Below are 18,541 nucleotides of genomic sequence, written 5' to 3'. Positions count from 1 at the left end.
CTACTTTTTTATTTGATCGTTTTTATTTTTAGCAGTAGGCGTGAATACAATTGCGTTTCTTAAAGCCGATTTGTCAAATTGTCGTAAAAATATTGACAAAAAAAAACTATGAGCGTTTTTGCGGGATTGTATCAATTGGGTGTTTTGTGAAATGCTGCCAAAAAAATGGAATGTGCTTTGGATTAAATAGCCTTTTTATCTCTAGTTTTATTCAAATGATTAATTTGAGCTTATACTCTAATCTAAAACGAAGAAGCTAATACGAAATTTGTGAAGTAAAATGCCGTATCCTTTAGTGAATCGATGCATACTAAATGCTGACCATACCAGCAGAATAGATTTCCCGACAACAGTCGTTCTCTAAATCTAATAATAAATATTCCCACAAAGGATCCCTTTTGCATGCAAATACAACATTGAAGCATACGACACAGAAAGCATGACCGAAAGTTTCAGGTACGGGAAATCTCCCTCTGAGTTTAACGGATTTCATCCTACCGTACGCGCATTTGTATTTCCTTTTCTGTTTATTTTTTATTTTTACGTTATTTTTTCGCTTTTTCACTCTTTTAGAGCTTCCTGGTTTCTCCCGGTAGTCTCCAATGAATCACTAGATTCAATTTACGAAGCGATAAAATCGCCCGTTTTTCTAAGCGTCCGACTTGGATAAATAGACGGACTTTTTTTGAATGGTTTCGACCAAAGAAATTCTGTCTCTAAACGACTTACTTTTACTTCTTATTTCTTTATGTAAGCAACATCAATGCTCCTTTTTTGCTGGTCTTTACTTTCTACCCCTTACACTTTCGACCTTGCGAAAATAAGTGGTCGATCAACCTCCTTCAGACTTATCAAAATCTTAAGTAGACTATTTGAATTCAATCGACGTGCACAAAACTCTTGATTCCATTGTCTGGTTACAAAGTTCATTCGTACCGACAAGAGAGTCGACTTCAGAGACACTTTCAGCATATAGCCAGTTACTTCCGAATAATTTATTCCATTATTTACAATGGGTGGATGCACTTTCAGTTCACATTAAATTTTGTCCAGTAAAAAGTTTTATGGGAATCGTCAAAAAAAAAAAAAAAAAAAAAAAAACAATTAAAGTCATCAACTTCAATTAACAGTTAAAAAAAATCCTCAACTTTAATTATTACTCTTTTATAGATCGCGTACTACCCCCCGAGCCGTAATTAACTTTAGAAAAATACAGCAGGTCAAGAAATTAGTTTTAAAAATATCCATTAAATTTTTTACTAATAGTAAGTATACTTGGCACGCCTCGAGCGTTAATACGAAGGAAGATTTTATTGTCACTTTTATAAGTTTATGGCTATAATATATACAATCCCAGGCTGAAAAAAAAGTACTTTTTTATTTTCGGTTTGATTATTATTTTTTTGAAAAATGTCTTAACCAAATCTTTTCAGCAGTAATTTTTTTAAACATATATTTATACGATTTTTTTTATTATTATCAATCTGAAAAATTGATAATATAAAAAATGTAATTGGAGGATTGTTTAAGGGTTTTGAAAAATTAAAAATTCCAATAAATAAATTATGTATCAAAAAACTAGTAATTGAAAATAAATAATTTCTTTGTGCTTAAAAAACTGTGTCAAATGTTGCAGGTCTTATCAAAAACGATTGATTTGTTCGGAAGATACCTCCATTAAAAATTTTCAAAAAATTATGTTCTCAACCACTAGATTTTCGAGCTCAAAAAATAATAAAAGTAGTGTTTTTGAGCTCAAAGAGCTGAAAACTGGAATAGATCATTTATCGAGCGTTTTATAGAAAGTAGGAGTTCCAGGGATGGCCTGCAGAGTCAACCGTTTTCCAGATTTTTTTTTTTTTTCAAGAATTTACTGTTTCAAGTTTCTAAATTCTTTGATTGAAATCTTTGTTGAGAAAAAGAAATTCTTTTTTTAGAAACAATGAAATGCTTCTTTAAAAAATAAAAATTTTTAATGGAGACTTTTCTATTATAATTTATTAATTCAAAAGATAATTTTTCGAGTTAAATATTTCGAAGCAAGAGCGATATTTCAGATAAAATATTTTTCTTTTGAATGAAGAATTATATTAAGCTTACGAGAGATATATTGATCTAATGAAATTATAATCGGATTATCCCATCAAGTTAACTCGGACTCGTCTAATGGGACGTTGTATTTGGTTATTATTATCATTATAATTTTCAATTTCGAAATTAATCATCAAAGTCCTTTTGATATTAATCAAACGAGTGAATAAAAAAGAGCGGATGACAGTAGTTCATCACTCGGAAGTACTGTCCATCGGTGAAAGTGTAATCGATCCAAATGGTATTGCTCGTAAAATAAAGATTTGGCCGCAATGGTAAGAGGGTAGGCGTGTTAGTTCGCATTTGGAGAGCAGACGTAGGGTACACGGATAAAGGGTCGGCGTTACCAAGTGTGTAGGTCTGAGAGAAAAAATATCCCGGGGATTTTTTTCTTTCTTCCTCTCATCCCTTTTTGTATTTATCCTTCCACTCTTACTCTTTCTCGGTTTTTCTCGATGCGCTCCAGTATCCGCGATAACATAGGAGCGGTTCGCGTGTGCTCCGTTTGAATACTGATTCTCTTTGAATACTCTATGGACGCATACATTATCCAACGGATAAAAGGTATTTGCATTTTGATGGACCGCACCGAGTGCATTTGACGTTTCGTATGCATTCTCAGGATGCGTAAATGCCGGCTTTGAAGTTATCCCTTTCTCATTGACTTATTTATTACCTAGTATATTGACTCTTAATAGTCAATACTGTTCCGCCATTTTATTTCACATTTTTTATCACAAATATCTCATGCATGTTAACATATCATACATATCAGTATTCACAAATATATTCATCCCTTATATTTACTATTTATTTATGATCCAATAAACTAAAACAATAATATAAATAATAAGTAGTTGTTATTTTGCTCAAGATTCGTAATTTTTGAATTTGAAATACAAATTATTTAATGTAAAAACCTTCCCAATCTTTTAAAATTTCTTTATATTTAATGAAAATTTAAATTACAACTTTTTAACAACAATTTTTGCAATTTTTGTGATTTCATTAAAGTAACAATTAAAGTTATGACGTAAATTGACTGAAATGTACAAGAATAACTTTGAAAAAATGTTGGGATCGAACCAAGCCAGGAATCGAACCTGGATCTTCAAGATTAAATGTCGGGCGATCTACCGCTTAAGCAACCAGTTCCCTCGTACAATAACTTCTTTCACCATGCGATTGTAATACAGCGCAAGTTTATTTGGACTTTGATGTCTGTATAAAACCATTCAAAGGTACTTTTATTTATTTACTGTAAATTAATTTTTATAGAATTTATTTTTTATAAAAAATTGTATTTATTTATTGTAAATTAATTTTTAAGGGATTTGATTTTTACAGAAAATTTTTTTGTAAAATTAAAAATTACTAAGTGATCAGTTAAAAATTGAGATGATTAATTTTAATTTCTTTAACTGGAAATTAATTACTCACCATACGATTGTCCATTCTACACTGCAGTGCTCAGTTGGTTTCAAAAATCGTCACTCTCACTTCAACGCATTTAAAATTACAACTTATAATTATTTCTTAATTTTTTTGATAAACTGTTATTCACTTATTTCATTGAACATGATTTCTTTCACTCACACAATATACACGATTTCTGCGCAATTCAGTTGAAACTTGATTTCTGAAACAGAAAAATTACTACGTTTAGTATACAATTAAAACAGCTTCATTTATCATTTTTGTTCTATGGATTATCGAAATCAATTACATATATTTTGATTGCGAAGGATAAATATGTGATAATTAATATAAGTACAGATGGGGAAACAAAAACCAATACAGTCTTCCTAAAATTTTCATCGCCTGCTGAGGCAAAATGGCTAGCTCACAATTTTCAATTAAAATTAATTTTCTCAGAAAAAAATGAAAGTCATTTTCATCTTTTATTATGTTATGATTATTTTATTATTAATGGTGTATTATATTAATGAGTTAATAAAATTGATTTATGGATTCTTTTGTGGCTAAATAAGCACTGCCTCTACGATGACCAATGACTATCAAAAAAATCATCCCTCCGATGGGATTTTAATATGAATATAACTATTATTATGATAAGTATGCTTTCGATTAAACATTGTGAGAGTGCTTCTATTATTCTGGGATATAATTGATCTAAGAAATGTGAATTTCTGGGAAGAACGTTTTAATTAGAGCTTAAAAATTTAATATTTATGACTTGTGATGAAACTTTCTAAAACAAATAAAAAAAAAAAAATTAATCGACAATTAATTAAATAGCGCAAAATCCTGTTCTACCTTTGATATAATTTTTTTCTTGTATTTAATGAATCTTTCTAGAATTCTTTTCTAAGTTCTTTAATTAAGCTCGAATCTCAGTATGTTGCTCTACTCTCATTTGAAAATTTCAAATTTAATAATTTCATTTTTAAAAAAATATTTTATTTACTTTATGCATAAGGATTAGTTTTTTTCGTGTAATATTGTCGAAATAAAATTTTTGTTGAAGTATTTACATAATACAAGTAAATAGCATGGTTCAGAGTTTGATGAACTTGAAAACTTTTTGAATCCATACATTGTTAAAATAAATGATATAAGTATCTATGCTGTGCTTGATAAAAGTTTTATTAAAAGCTTTTGTTTCAGTAAATGTAAATTAAGCAAAAACATCATCATAATTTGTGAATTATAATGTTATGATTCAATGAATACAATATTGAATAAGGAAAAGTTTCAAACTTCGAGTCCCTATTAATGTTATTTTGTTAACTTTATTAATTTATGATAAAAATGCATATAAGTAGCTTACAATTATATTTAAGAGACGCATGCTCGCTGAATCATCTCCATACAAGAGAGTTAAGTTTGAGGTTTTAAGTTATAGAATAAAAATTATTCTTTCGACTTTTCTTTGAAGTTTACCCGACATTTTAAATAATTATAAATCACTTTTGTTTGATATAATATATCTGTAGAAGTAAATATATTTATAGAAAGAATACAAATTAAAAAAATTATGGAAAATTATTTTCTTCCTCTTATTTATCGCCTGATGTGGCTGTGTCAAAGAATTTTTTACAGGCATACATTCTGATTTCATTAAAAATTTTAATTAAATTACGATAACTGAATGAATTAAATTAAAATTCCTCTGTATAATATTACATCCAATATATTTCAACAGATATAAATTGAACAAAAGAAAAGTATTTGGTATTAATGAAAAAATATCTGATTCAAAATTTTATTTTCTGGAGCGATATATGTAACATTATTTCTAAAGCCAGGATAAATTGACCGGCTTTGAGAGAGGGATGAAGCCTCTAATGGTAAAAAAAAAATATTAGTCTCATCGGTAGCGGCAGAAATGATGGTACAGTATATACGGAATCCAAATCCCGAGAGACAGCTCTGGGAATATTGGGCTTCATAGTACTAATGCCTAACCTCGCTTTCAATCTCAATCGGCTGTGAGATCAACTAAAACTGCTACGTCGTGCATTATCTTTTCTCTTCTGATGTTCCGTTAAAAAGCAAAAACTAAAAATGGTCATAAAGAGATCAGAAAAAGTGAAAAATCACCAGTTAAAAAAAATTGAAGAGTAAAAAAGAGCATGATCGTAAGAATAGGAAAATTACTCCCCTGACACGGGATGATAGAAGGTGAGATGCAAGGAATGAAAAGGCTTCAAGGCTAAACTTCCAAGCCCAGAGGGAAACTTGAGAGAAGCTTTGATACTTAGAAGGTCTTCAAGTTGCTACGGCTAGTAGTTGCTTCCTGAGTATAAGACCAAAAGTTTATAGTTGTGATTAACTATGTCAACTTTTTATTTGTCAGCCAACATTTTATTAAGTTTTTTAATTCTATTAATCACTATGTAAAAATAAATTGCTCGCCTCAAAACGCGGAATGTTTCACTTTATAAAGGTTAAGCGCTTTTTTATGTTTATTTTCTTATTTAAAAGAAATAAATCAATTAAATAAATATTTAAAAAAAAAAAATAAAGTGAAAAAACATTTTATTTCATTTATCACAAAGAAAGTCAGAATGGATGTCAATCAGTTTGTGTGCTAGTACGTATACAAACACTGGATTGAATGAATCTATCTCAAAGTAAACCATGGAAATTTAAATCGTGTGTTAAGAAGGCCATTAAGGAAACTCATCAAGACATTGTCTGGCAATACAGGGTACGTAGACAAGAATAATCTTCTTAGTAATGCCAGTTGAGCCTATACAGTACAATCAACTCCGCTGTATTAAGGAGCCGAATAATTTTTCATGCTGTCACCGAATGCCTACTCAGAGAAAAAAAACTCCTACTACATGTTCTGTCAACTACTATCATTATCACAATGTAGCAAGTTTTATAAATTTACAAATTTATAAATTAAAAAAAAAAAAAAGTTGAATATCACAATTTTCGAAAAAATTGTATAATTCAAGATTCTACTGGGTATAATTCAAATTATACGGGGTATTTTTTCGGATTACATCCAGTGTAATCTTATGCGGTATAACCAGAAAAATTACTTGGTCAAATCGGAGATCATATTGAGTATAATGCAAAAATAATTTAGTATAATCTGGATTATATTTGATATTATCTGAAATTTTTTTTTACCACAGATAACATTGAGTATAATATGGGAGGATATGCAGTGTAATTTTGTTTTTTCTGTGTACCACACGATTTTTAACGATAAAATACATTTTTTTTTGTTAACTGCTGAATTTGTTCTTTAAACGTTCTGAAAATCAATTTATACTTTTGAGCTCAGTTTTTTGTTGTTTTTCTGTAGTATACAACTTCACTCAAAAAATATTTTAAGCAAAAATTCAGGATGTTATGATTGCAAAGAAATCGTCAAATGTCAGCCTTTCCTCAATTCAAATCATAAAAAATTCAAGCTACATGAACAAACAAAATCAGAGAAAGTTGGATACAATACTCTATTATCATACTCATAAAAAAAAAATCAGTGGAACGTTTTCATCTACTCCCTGAATGTAAATTTAGAAAAAACGCGTACTTTGAATAATCAATTCTTTTCACATTGTTACCGAACGATTCACGAGTTTGAGGCGTGTCTGTTATAGAAGGGAGCGGTCATTTTTGATGTCCGGAAATGATCAGTATGGACTTGATGTCGAAAAAAATAGATTATAATGTACTAAAAATAAATACAAAAAAGAGGGAAGAAAATTGAATTAAAAAGAACAAATGTTGAGTTAAAAATAATAATGATAATCAATAATGATAGTGAATGATAACGAAACAAAAAAAAAGTATATATATTAAAGTATTAATTACATCCTTTGGCAGCCTCATCTCTCTTAATTGTATACTGACGAACGTCTCGTTATGTAACCCTACGCAACTCCTTCCCTTTGAATTATTCACCCTTTCGTTTCACTTGATGCTGTAAAAAGAATCGACAACGCGCTTTAATTTGATGGAAATGACGTAAGGGAAAAAATAAACTAAAAAAGTTATTTAAATTCAGGAAAATTCAAAAATTTTTAAAGTTAACAAAATGTGAATTACTTTGAAAATTTTTCTACATGTATAGATGTATTTAAATCAATCAAAGTATACATTGTATAGGTGATGTAAATTCAAGGTAATGCTATTAGTGGAGTAGAGGGTTATTCCACCCCCTTGATTCTTCTATCGATATATAGAAAGTAAACCCCGACGGCGCGACGTCGCTTATTGTAAAGCCTGTCTGTACACCCTTCGTTGACTACATGCACTGTAGCGTCGATTTAACGGCGACGGTGCTGAAAAAATCCATGTCTGAAAATTACAATCATACAGATTCTTGCAGATAACTATTGGAAATTATTTCACGCATGGAGAGGGAAGAAGCAAAAAAGATAAACAGAAAAGTATTCATATTTGCTAAATAAAAGAAGAAACAACGATTACACAAAGAGCTTTGTACGTCTGTTGTATTATCAAAAGAGTTAAAGATTTTATACTCGGTGGATAGCTACTATGTCTGCTTCTCATTCATTTAACATAAAGATTTTTTTAAGCGATGCATATTTTATTGATTTGATATTCACTGTAAGTTAATTTCAATATACATAAAAAATTGGTTTTATAGAGAAGACTTATTGATTTAAGAACATGGAATAAATGTTATATAACAATAACTGTTAAATCAATATATGAATTTTATGACGCTAAAGCTAAAAAACTTTCGGTAATTTTCAGGTTTTTTTTTAAATTACTACAAAATAAATTAGGAAGAAAAATTCCAATAAAAGAAATTTCTAAGGAAATAATTAAAATTAATTATAAAATTTTTATTCTTTAGATTCAAAATTAAAAATAAAAAAACAATTTTCTGAAATAAAAAAAAATTTCTGATCTGAAAAAAATTATCACCCCTAAAAAACATTGCCCCATTTTGCCCCAGGTTCCTCTAATACTATAAGTTTTATCATAAGTGTAAAGAAAAAAACGCATACCGTACATTAAAGCATGGTTCTTTTATATAACGCACCCTCGCGTATGTTTTTTTTATTCGCGTGTAGAGCGTATAGTTGAAATCGCAATTCTCTTTTCCCTACCGCGAGTGATTCGCGGCAGTTGTCGTATTTCCGGCGACAAGGCCTGTTCCCCCAAAACAGAATAAGACTGCTTGCATTTTTAAGCCCATCCCCGTTAGAGGACAATAGTGACTAGACGTCCTGCCAGACTACCGACTACCGACAATTCTCTCTTTAGGTTTTTTTTTCCGTCTCACCCTTTCACTTGCAGTGCTGCACTCATGTCTCACCCCTCACCCTTTTCTCAACCTTAGAATGTACAAGTCGCTCTTTTCACTTTTAACTCCCCAAGGGTGTCGTCTTCAACTGCACCGGCTGAAATCTCGTCTTCATCTCGGCTCTGGTTTTAAATATTCACGTTCAGAAATTCTCAAGTGTTGAACTTTTATTTTATTTATTTATTTATTTTTCATCTACTAATTTCTGAAAGCCGATACCATGCTGGAGAGACATAAAGATGGAATTATGTTGCGAAATTTCGTTATTCACACCTCTAAAGCCTTTTTCATGTCGAAAGGTACGTCGTCCGGAAACCCGTTGAGCTCTTTTGTCTTCACATTTTCCTCTCCACGCTTTTCTTTTTTTTTTCGTTTTTTTTGTTTTTTATTTCATCACTGTACACTCGGTCTGCATGTTTCCGTTTAGTACTCATTAAAAAAAAATATATATTCTTCCATGTAAATTTTATTATACCATAGAAATATATTCATGTTTTATATATCTCATTATACATATTATACATTAAATAAAATATAAATTCTGCGCTGTACCATGAAAGCTATTGTGTATTTTACTCAACATTTTGTAAACTTTTATTGTTGCTTAGTAATTATACTCTTCTTCTTATTTCTATTCTACTTTTTTTTCAAACGTTAATAAAGAAAAATACTAAATTTAATTCAATAAAAAAAAAAAATAAAAGGAAATACAATAAAGTAATTGCTCGAAAAAGTGGTAAAATATATTTTGACAGGTGTCTAGAAAAATGAATGATAATAATAGCAGCTATAATCGGCTGTCACGCCTAAAAGAGAACTTCAGGGACTGTCGACTGTCGAGTAGTGAGAGTGAAAAATCGCACGCTTTATACCACTTACAATCGTCTATATAACCTAAACGAGGCTCTAACAACTTCGCGATCCCCACGACTTAAAACTTTTTGCACGTTCCGTCTTTACTGAGACGCATTGTCTCGACGATAAGTTATTTTTAATTGCTGTAATTTTAAATTGTATAATTGTGTTTACTTTAAAACGTTTACTTTAATTGCAGACCGTAGACGGAATTGCACTATGACTGCGCTGATTTTTTGACTGATTTACTATCGCTTTAGTGTTTTAATATTGTTCGTTGCCAGGTGAATGAAATAAAACTTGATAATATTTGAAAAATATTTAGTTTAGATTGAAGCGTCATTTCCATGTTGACAACAGTCCTTGAAATGTTTTCATTATTATTTTTTTTTCAATATAAATTTTTTTTGTTTTTTATTTTTTATGTATTAATAATAAAAACACATTAGTAACATTATTACATTAAATTGTCGAGAGTAAATTTTTAGCGTGCGGCGTAATAGTCCACTAAACGGCGGTCGAACAAAATTTATTATTTTTTCGTAAAAAATAATTTCATTTTTACTCGGGAATTAATTATTAATTCCTATAACCAATTAAAAACACAGTAATTTTATAACCGATCATAATAATGAATATTAAAAAACTTTAATTTTAATGAGCAGTTTTAACACTCGTTATATGATACCGCGTCATTGATTTATGAAAGTGTAATTATTTTCTGATGTCGACTATCTTCGGGATTGTTATTTTTGACATTTACTGAGTAGTTGCCGTTGATTCATTGAGCTTATAAATAATTGAAATTTTTTTAATTATCAGTGACATAATTATTCGTTCTTGAATTTAACATATGTTAAAAAAGAAAGAAAAAATTTTTTTTTCAAGGATCTTTTTACTTCAGGTAATTTGATTTTAAATAGATTTATTTCTGTGATGCGCATTCAATATCCGCTCCAATTTTTTTCTGGTAAATAAAAATATGCTCCATCATCTTATGCTTTTATATTAAAGATCCAACTGCCATCAATATGTCAAAACGCCAAGATAGAATCTTTTCTGAAGGAAGATTGATAGTGGAAATCAGAACATCGTGATGCAACAGCAAAATTATAGGATCTAAAATAATAGATCATGATTATTTTCCGAAAGCAATACGGATATAATTATGAAGATGATCACTTTAATTTTTAAGTCATCATTTTTTGGCTCACAAGATTTTTTTTTTCGCAGCAAGCTGATTTAAAAAAACTAAACTAATAATATTCATAAAAAAGTGAAGACAAAGTATCTCTCTGGTAATACATACTCATTTGTTTTCATGGAATGGCAAAGTCATAAAAGCGAAGGTAAAAAATCTAAAACAAAAAAAAATGAGTAACACGTGTATACATAAAATTATCAAACTCATTGTTGATACATTTATTCAAGGCTGACTGTACTTTTCGAGAGAAGATATTATGTGGTCTTGTAGAACCGTAGAGCGGTAATCAATCATAGTCTGAGTATATATTGAGAGAACGGGAAGGCTTTGAAACTCGATGAAAGATCATACATCATAATCTCAATGTTTTATGCATCTCACCAATGCGCCCGAGGATTCTATTCCATAAAATCACTTGATACTGCAAACATGAGATAGCTAAATTTTTCAATGTTTCATCATGGTTTCAATAAGTCTCTAAAGCGTTATTTTGGGTTGTTAAAATGAAACGCGATAAAATAAATCATAACTGTTACTTATAAATCCGTATCAATAAAGGAAAATACGTTTTATTGTACTGTTAAGATAAATTTGAAAAAAATTTGTGTTAAATATATCCGGCAATCGAGTAATAATTTTTTTTTTTTATTGATGACAGGAAAATATATTTAAAAACAAATAATACAATATTTGGATTAGGAAGACAACATTTTTTTAATAAGTCGATACTTGTCAATGATTTCATGTGTAATTTGACGGAGCAAAATTTTCGAACTTATAAACTATTCATAGGTCCTCTAAAAACTTAGCATTAAAATTGAACTAGATTGACTTGATCATTTTTTCAGCCTTTCTATCTAATAGTTTAAATTTACCAATTCGAAAATAACTAGTCAGTTTACAAGCGTACAATATTTTGAAACAAAAATACTATTCCAAAAATTTAATCTTCAAATTCAAGGATTAAAAAAAATATTCTTACTGTTTATATAATTCGACTTTACAGAGATTAAACATCCCATATTTTCGTTTTTTTTTTTTCGATCATTTTTTTTTTCTACACCTTTTAAAAGCGCTTTTGATAAAACTCCAATAAGCTCTTCAATCAATCTAATTAGCATTACTTCATGCGAAATAATCACAACAATAATTTTCCATTTAATCTCCCGAGAATTACCAAAAAACCAAAAATAATTCTTCATATGGTTATAATAAAATTTGCACGCAAGGATGCCCATTTGGCAGCACTTAAAAACTCGTTAATAACTTATCAACTGGTAACCCATTTGAACGTTCAAACGAGCTTTTAAACTGTACTAAAATCCAATCAATTATTCCTGGAAAACATCCCGGGTAGTTTTTGATCTATCGAATTCGGTAATATTTTATTATTCCTTTTCCCTCATAATCATATCAATCCATGCACGAATATCCAAGCAACATTAAGAGGATTATTGTTTTGCAGAACACGCACATTCACGATTTACATCACATGTACGCTTTTGGTATTGTATTATTTACTAATAATTACCGATATTCGGTGAGTTTTCAGCACGAGTGAGAATTTTTGAATCTAGATAATAATTAATTCATGCAAAGCTTAATATTCCAATGTGTCATGCTCATTAAACTATCATTACACAAAATGATTGGATTTTAACCAAGTAACACGAGTGCAGGTTTCTGATATCGCAAACAGAGTGAACGAAATATGTGAAAACATGAAAATTGAATGATTTATTAATGGGACAGGGTCTGTGTAGATTCACATCTACAGTGACGAACCAGTGCTATAAATTTCTTATCTGTTAGCCAATTTATTTGATAAAAACTACTGCTCATCAGTTTTCACTTGTTTATTTCAGTGGTTATCTCTGCTTTTTTTTTGTGAACACTTTTGTACTGTGCTGTGTAGTATATCACAGCTGATAGGAGGGAACATGATACCTTTTTTCGTCATTTGTTTTAGTTTATAAAGGATCATTTAATTTCTGGTTAAACAAGTTTTAAGACTGAAGAATTCACACAGTGCTTCAGGAAAACAAATAACGAGAAACAAAGTAACACACACACAAAGAAAATAAAAATAAAAATAAAAGTATAAATATAAAGAGAGAAAAAGAAAGAAAGAATGTAAAAGAAGAATAAAAGCAATACTGGGAAGTACAATAAAGAAAAACGGCGACAAGAGAACGAACGTCGACAATGAAGTAAAGCTCCGAGAGATGAAAGAATTGCGTATAGCTCTCTACTCTGCCCGGGAACATTTTGCTATAGCAAATATATATCGCCGAAGGAAAAGTATGAGGTGATAAGAACTCGATTGAAAGGATGCGTTGCTGCGGTAGATGCCTAAGAATGGAACTGAAAGTCAGGCGTTTCTAAGGAGTTATAAAAGACGGGAATATAGAAAAAAAAAAAAAAAAATTAAAAAATCCGAGAAAAATGAGAAATTGAGGTAAGAGATTTTAGCCCACACGCAGCTTATGGATTTTATTTTATTTTTTTTTTTTGTGCGTTATCCTTTTCTATTCCTTATACTTTAGCAAGTTTCGCAGGACGTAACTCCTGGCATAAAACACGTTGGGGACGTGAGGAACTTGGTTGTGTCACAACAGTTAGGTCGTCTACGTGACCTCAGAGTTAGCTGAAACAACTTCCATTTCTACGGGGAATTACATCCTACATCCAACTTGGGAAAAAACGGCTAGTCGATGAAAAAACCCCAAAAAAAAATGTATGAAACAACTAGGTAAGGGTATAACATCACAATATCATATGATATTAACGAAAAAATCCTTGAGAAATTCGTGATAAGCTTATCCGTTAAATCTTAAAATAAAAGTTTTGACCCTTGTGTGTATCGTATAAATTTATGCTTTCAGAGGGACAAATTACATGCCAAATTACACTATACGTTAATGAGAGAGAGAGAGAGAGATGTTTGGGTTTGATAGTTAATCTGATTTTATTTACCATTAAATAGGTGAGGTATAAAAATATTCGGAGTTCGTAGAAAAATTAAAATTTACACTATGAAGCACTGGTGGACAATTTTGATCAAAAAATTTTCTGACATTGCTTAATACCAGATATTACCATGTATGATATTATCATGTGTGATCGGATATAAAAATTGGCTGTACATGGCCATATTATGTTGTCTAATGGAGTAAATTTACAATTATTGTAAATTATAGTAATGAATTTATCAAAATACAATGATCAATGATTATTATTTAATATCAAAAGTTATATTCATCCAAATATTTATCGAGAAGTTTATTTTTTTATTTTTTCCAAAAAATTTTTGTTGTATACATTTTTAGATTACATATTTTAAAAAAAACATTTTGAATTTGAAGACTGATTATAAGTAAAAGAATTTATATAATAAAAATATCAAAGTTAAAAATTTGACGAGCTTATTATAACTTATATAATGATGTATCATAGATATGAAGTACATTAACCTTTCGTGTCAGTATTTTTCAGACTGCACTTCGTAGCTAAATTTCATGACTTCTACTAATTTTGACTGTTTTCATGCATGTTGATATTGCGATAAATTTCTCGGTGTATTTTATTAAAAAATCCTTAGAATTTAGAATGTTACTTGAGGAAAAATAAAAAAAAAAAAAACAGATAAATTTACTGACATGCTTTTCATTCTGCAAAAATTAAATTTTTAGAAAGTAGTTGATAAATAATCGAAAAATTGTCGACTTTATCAATCTGAAGCTTCGATGAAATTGAGTTTCTAATATCAAAATTAAATTTAAAGTAAATATTTGCCTTGAAACCACTTTATTTCTTGATATTGCAACTGTGCAGTATAGATAGCAACAACAATATAACAGTATCTTGTATAGTTAACAGCTACTGTTATAATTATGAGCAATCTAAATAGCTATTAGAGCTATATTTCTTAACAAAGCTGAAGATAGCGCATTTAACAACACAACCCGGGTTCGCTGATTAAATGATATTATTTTGCTGTTATCTGCTTTGAAGTTATGAATTGGCTTGACTATTCTACACACGTTCTTTTATTTTAAAAGTCGATATTTTCATCATTCAAAATTAATCTTGAATATTTTTCTGAAAGACTTACACAGAAAAGAAACGGATATCGGCTCAGAAACATTTTTAGGAAAACTGCGAATATATATATTAATTTTTTTTAAGTTAAATAGATTCATTCAAAAATTTCAAATAATGAAATCTAGTAAAATTATTTTTTAATCAATATTTTTTCATTATTTCATTTAGACATCAAATATTTGGAACTTAAAAATTAAATTTATCCACGCAAGAGATATCTGGTGGCAAAGTGGTACAACTCCTCTTTGAGAGCACGGTTCAATCAGGGTTCGATCCCAGTCTTGGGTGAATTTTATTTATTATTTCTAGTTTGTAGAATTTAATATTTTCAAGTAAAAAACATTCACGTTCTTAAGATAAGTATCACTATTTGAGTTGAGAAAATAATTATGTTCTGTTACAAAATGACTGCGATATTTTTTCGATAAATTCAAGGACGTAAAATATGTAGGAATGAATCTGCACTCACAAAATATACTTATCCAAAAATATATCTGGACTACGGGTATTAAATAGAACTAGAACATATTTTGGACAAAAGGACCATCTGTGTTTTTATTTTTTTTTTTCATCTACATATTCAGGCAGAAGTAGCAACGTATCGGAAAAAAAATTGATCGATAAAGATAATAACTTATATCTGTATAGATATATAGGTAGAAGTATGAACTGATGAATAGTATAGGGTCAAAAAGGCTTACACAGTTGTTGGACGATTTACCAATGTCCATAAGTACCATTCATCCCTCATTCTCTTTACCCTTTGACTTATTGCACCCCTGACGCGACTTTTAACACTCTCCGTGAGTTTCAAGAATAAAGTTGATGTTGGCGAAAATAAAGTGAGCGCAAAAGTATGTGTACTCCCACTCAGGGGTACATCGTAACCATGCAACAGGGGTTGCATATAAAATAGAATCGGCTCTGTACTATGTAATACTGTATATATTGTACTACTCAACATAGATACCGCATTGAAAAAAGTATTTTTCATCTAAGTAAATTTTTTCAACTAAGAGAGAAATATTCTGGTGGTGAATACACCATACCAAAGTTTAATTCCGAACTTTAATAACACTAACTGGAGCAAAATTTAGTCCTACATCGAGTACAATACCAATATTATTGTGAAACGAATTTAACCTCACTTAATCGACACAAAAATGTGATTTTATGTTTATTTATTTTCTTATTGATGAGCGATCAACAATTAAAAATATCAATTGAAACGGCCTCATTAGGTCATTCGTGACAATTGATATTCTAATTAACAAATTTTCAAATTCCATCTATTTCGGAGGTCGGTTTTTTTATATTTATAGTCTTAATGCATCTTATTTGGACAATCTAAATTAATATATTATATATAAAAAGATATTGAATCAATTTTTAGATAAAAAAAAATTTTTTTAATTATTTTTAATTCTCTGTACTTTCATAAAAGTTAAAGATTTTCTGAAGTTAAGTGGAAAAATTAATATTTTAGAAGAAAAAACAATATTTTTTGAATGAAGGAATATTAAAAACAGACAATTTAAAATTTAACTAAAAAAAATGTACTTATCATCTAGAACGTCACTCAATCTGATATTTATAAATGAAACAAAAACTAGTGTATCACGGTGAAAAATATTGAAGCGATAGAATCAGACAATTGGAAGTATTATTAACGAGATTGTCAATGTTGTTATTGTTGACTTTTTTACACAAATGCCAATTCATTTCAGTAAAATGTGACGTTAATTGCCGCATCGTGCTACAACCCTATTATTCGTGTCACATCGCGCAATCAGTTGGGGAAATTGTCCGATATTTTTATTTGTGTGATATAGAACGATTATTTTAAACATTAATCGAACATATTTATAACCATTCAATTATTCTGTGCTCACTATCACACCCCATATCACTGAAAAATATTTGCAACAATGATACAATTATGCTATAAAGCTTCGGTAAATCAACAAATATTTTTACCGCACATTCAATTTCTTCTATTTTTAGTCCTATGCAAAACGGTTTCATTCAACAAAATCACACCAATTGACACAAATATTGTATTAGTGCTGGTTACAAATAAACCGGTGTTAAATTGATTTCGCTTATCGGTGCTGATTCTGTAAGCGATGTATTTGATATGATGTTTACCGCAGTAGACACCAAATAGTTAAATATTTGTCAATCCGACAAGTGTTGACACAAATATCAATTAAAACCTTTTGATTTCATTTCAATAAGATATTTTATACTGTTCAATATACTTATGCATTATTTTCTTAAAGCTACAAGTTTATAGTCCCGATATAACGTTCCTTGTCTTCTATATTTTATCATCCATCGTATGCTAAAGTAACGCAGAAGAATTCCTAAAAAAAGATTTGAGTAAATGGTAAACATTTTTTATAATTTTATATTTAATAATTTAAAATCATTGTTCTAATTTTTATCAGCATCTTAAAAAATATTGTTGCTTAATTTAAGTAATGACTGATCTTTAATATCAATTTTATCAAGTATAGTATAACTATTTCCAGTATGTATAACCCGCAGGCTTTATTGCCTTACCGCAGTAAAATAAGGCCTATTCGCAAGGTTTTTGAAAAAATTTAATTTTGAGTTCATTTATTGTGAAAATTACCATTACTCCATTATATTTTATAGCTAATGTATTAATTTAAAAATTAATGATACATTGCAATAATTAAATGCAATATTTTCGATTTTTTTCAAAATCTCTCTTAGTTAGGCCTTATTACCCGCCGGTACCTTATAAATAAGGTATTTTCCTGCCTATAAAAAATGACAAAATTAACTTCTTGATGTCTGGTATGGTGAAATATTATTTATATTTTATACATTAAAAGGTACGTAATTAAAAGGAACCTCTGAAACTAAGAAATTGAGGACACAAAAAGTTTTCTTTCATCAATAGAAGAATTTATCGAGAATTTATGAATGGACTAGTTGACCTATGCCTGAGAAAAAAAAAAGCATTTTTATTTTATTGAGTTCTGCATAGAACATGAAACAGAAAGGAGAGTATTTGTAAACGGTCAATCAACGGCTGGTTGCACGTGAATAGTTCGAGGGAGAATATAATAATAGTGCACAAGCAGTACCACCACTATTACCCGGGAATCGGACACAGAAGAGGGAGAGAAGTCTCCCCTAAGGCAACAAAGACGCAATATTTTACAATATCAATCATAGCTTGCAATAAACCGTGGGTGGGGTTGCCAAGAGACAGAAGCGGTTAATGGTACTATTACATCTAAGCCCGGCACGAGGCTCACATGCCGCGAGCGGGGTCGATGTCATCGCAATGTGCTACCAACTATATGACTTATGACATATCACGGTCGTGGTAGTCTCCTGCATCACCACTACGTCAGAGTACCTTCAACTGTTACACATATATATAATACGCGGATACACATCTACATTCCCCAGCCACCCCAGCTCTAGGTTTCGTATAGCTCCAGTTTCAGCACATGCTCGGGATGCCAAAACCCATGGACTTCTCT

General features: G+C 29.9%; 1 long non-coding RNA gene across 1 annotated transcript in view; it reads right to left on the bottom strand.

The window, feature by feature from the left end:
- Positions 1-3,553: 3,553 nt before the first annotated feature.
- The window catches only part of LOC141533185 (uncharacterized), a 103,750-nt gene continuing 88,762 nt past the window's right edge, over positions 3,554-18,541 (bottom strand). Inside the window, exon 3 of the long non-coding RNA XR_012480193.1 lies at positions 3,554-3,730. This is a non-coding gene — a long non-coding RNA (uncharacterized LOC141533185). The remainder of the gene's footprint in view (positions 3,731-18,541) is intronic.

The sequence above is a fragment of the Cotesia typhae genome, unplaced genomic scaffold, assembly GCF_013202065.1.
Source record: "Cotesia typhae breed Kobodo isofemale line unplaced genomic scaffold, CoteBio_Ctyphae contig_122, whole genome shotgun sequence".
Classification (NCBI taxonomy): Eukaryota; Metazoa; Arthropoda; class Insecta; order Hymenoptera; family Braconidae; genus Cotesia; species Cotesia typhae.
The sequence above is the reverse complement of the archived record's forward strand: the minus strand, read 5'-3'. Positions and strand labels throughout refer to the sequence as shown.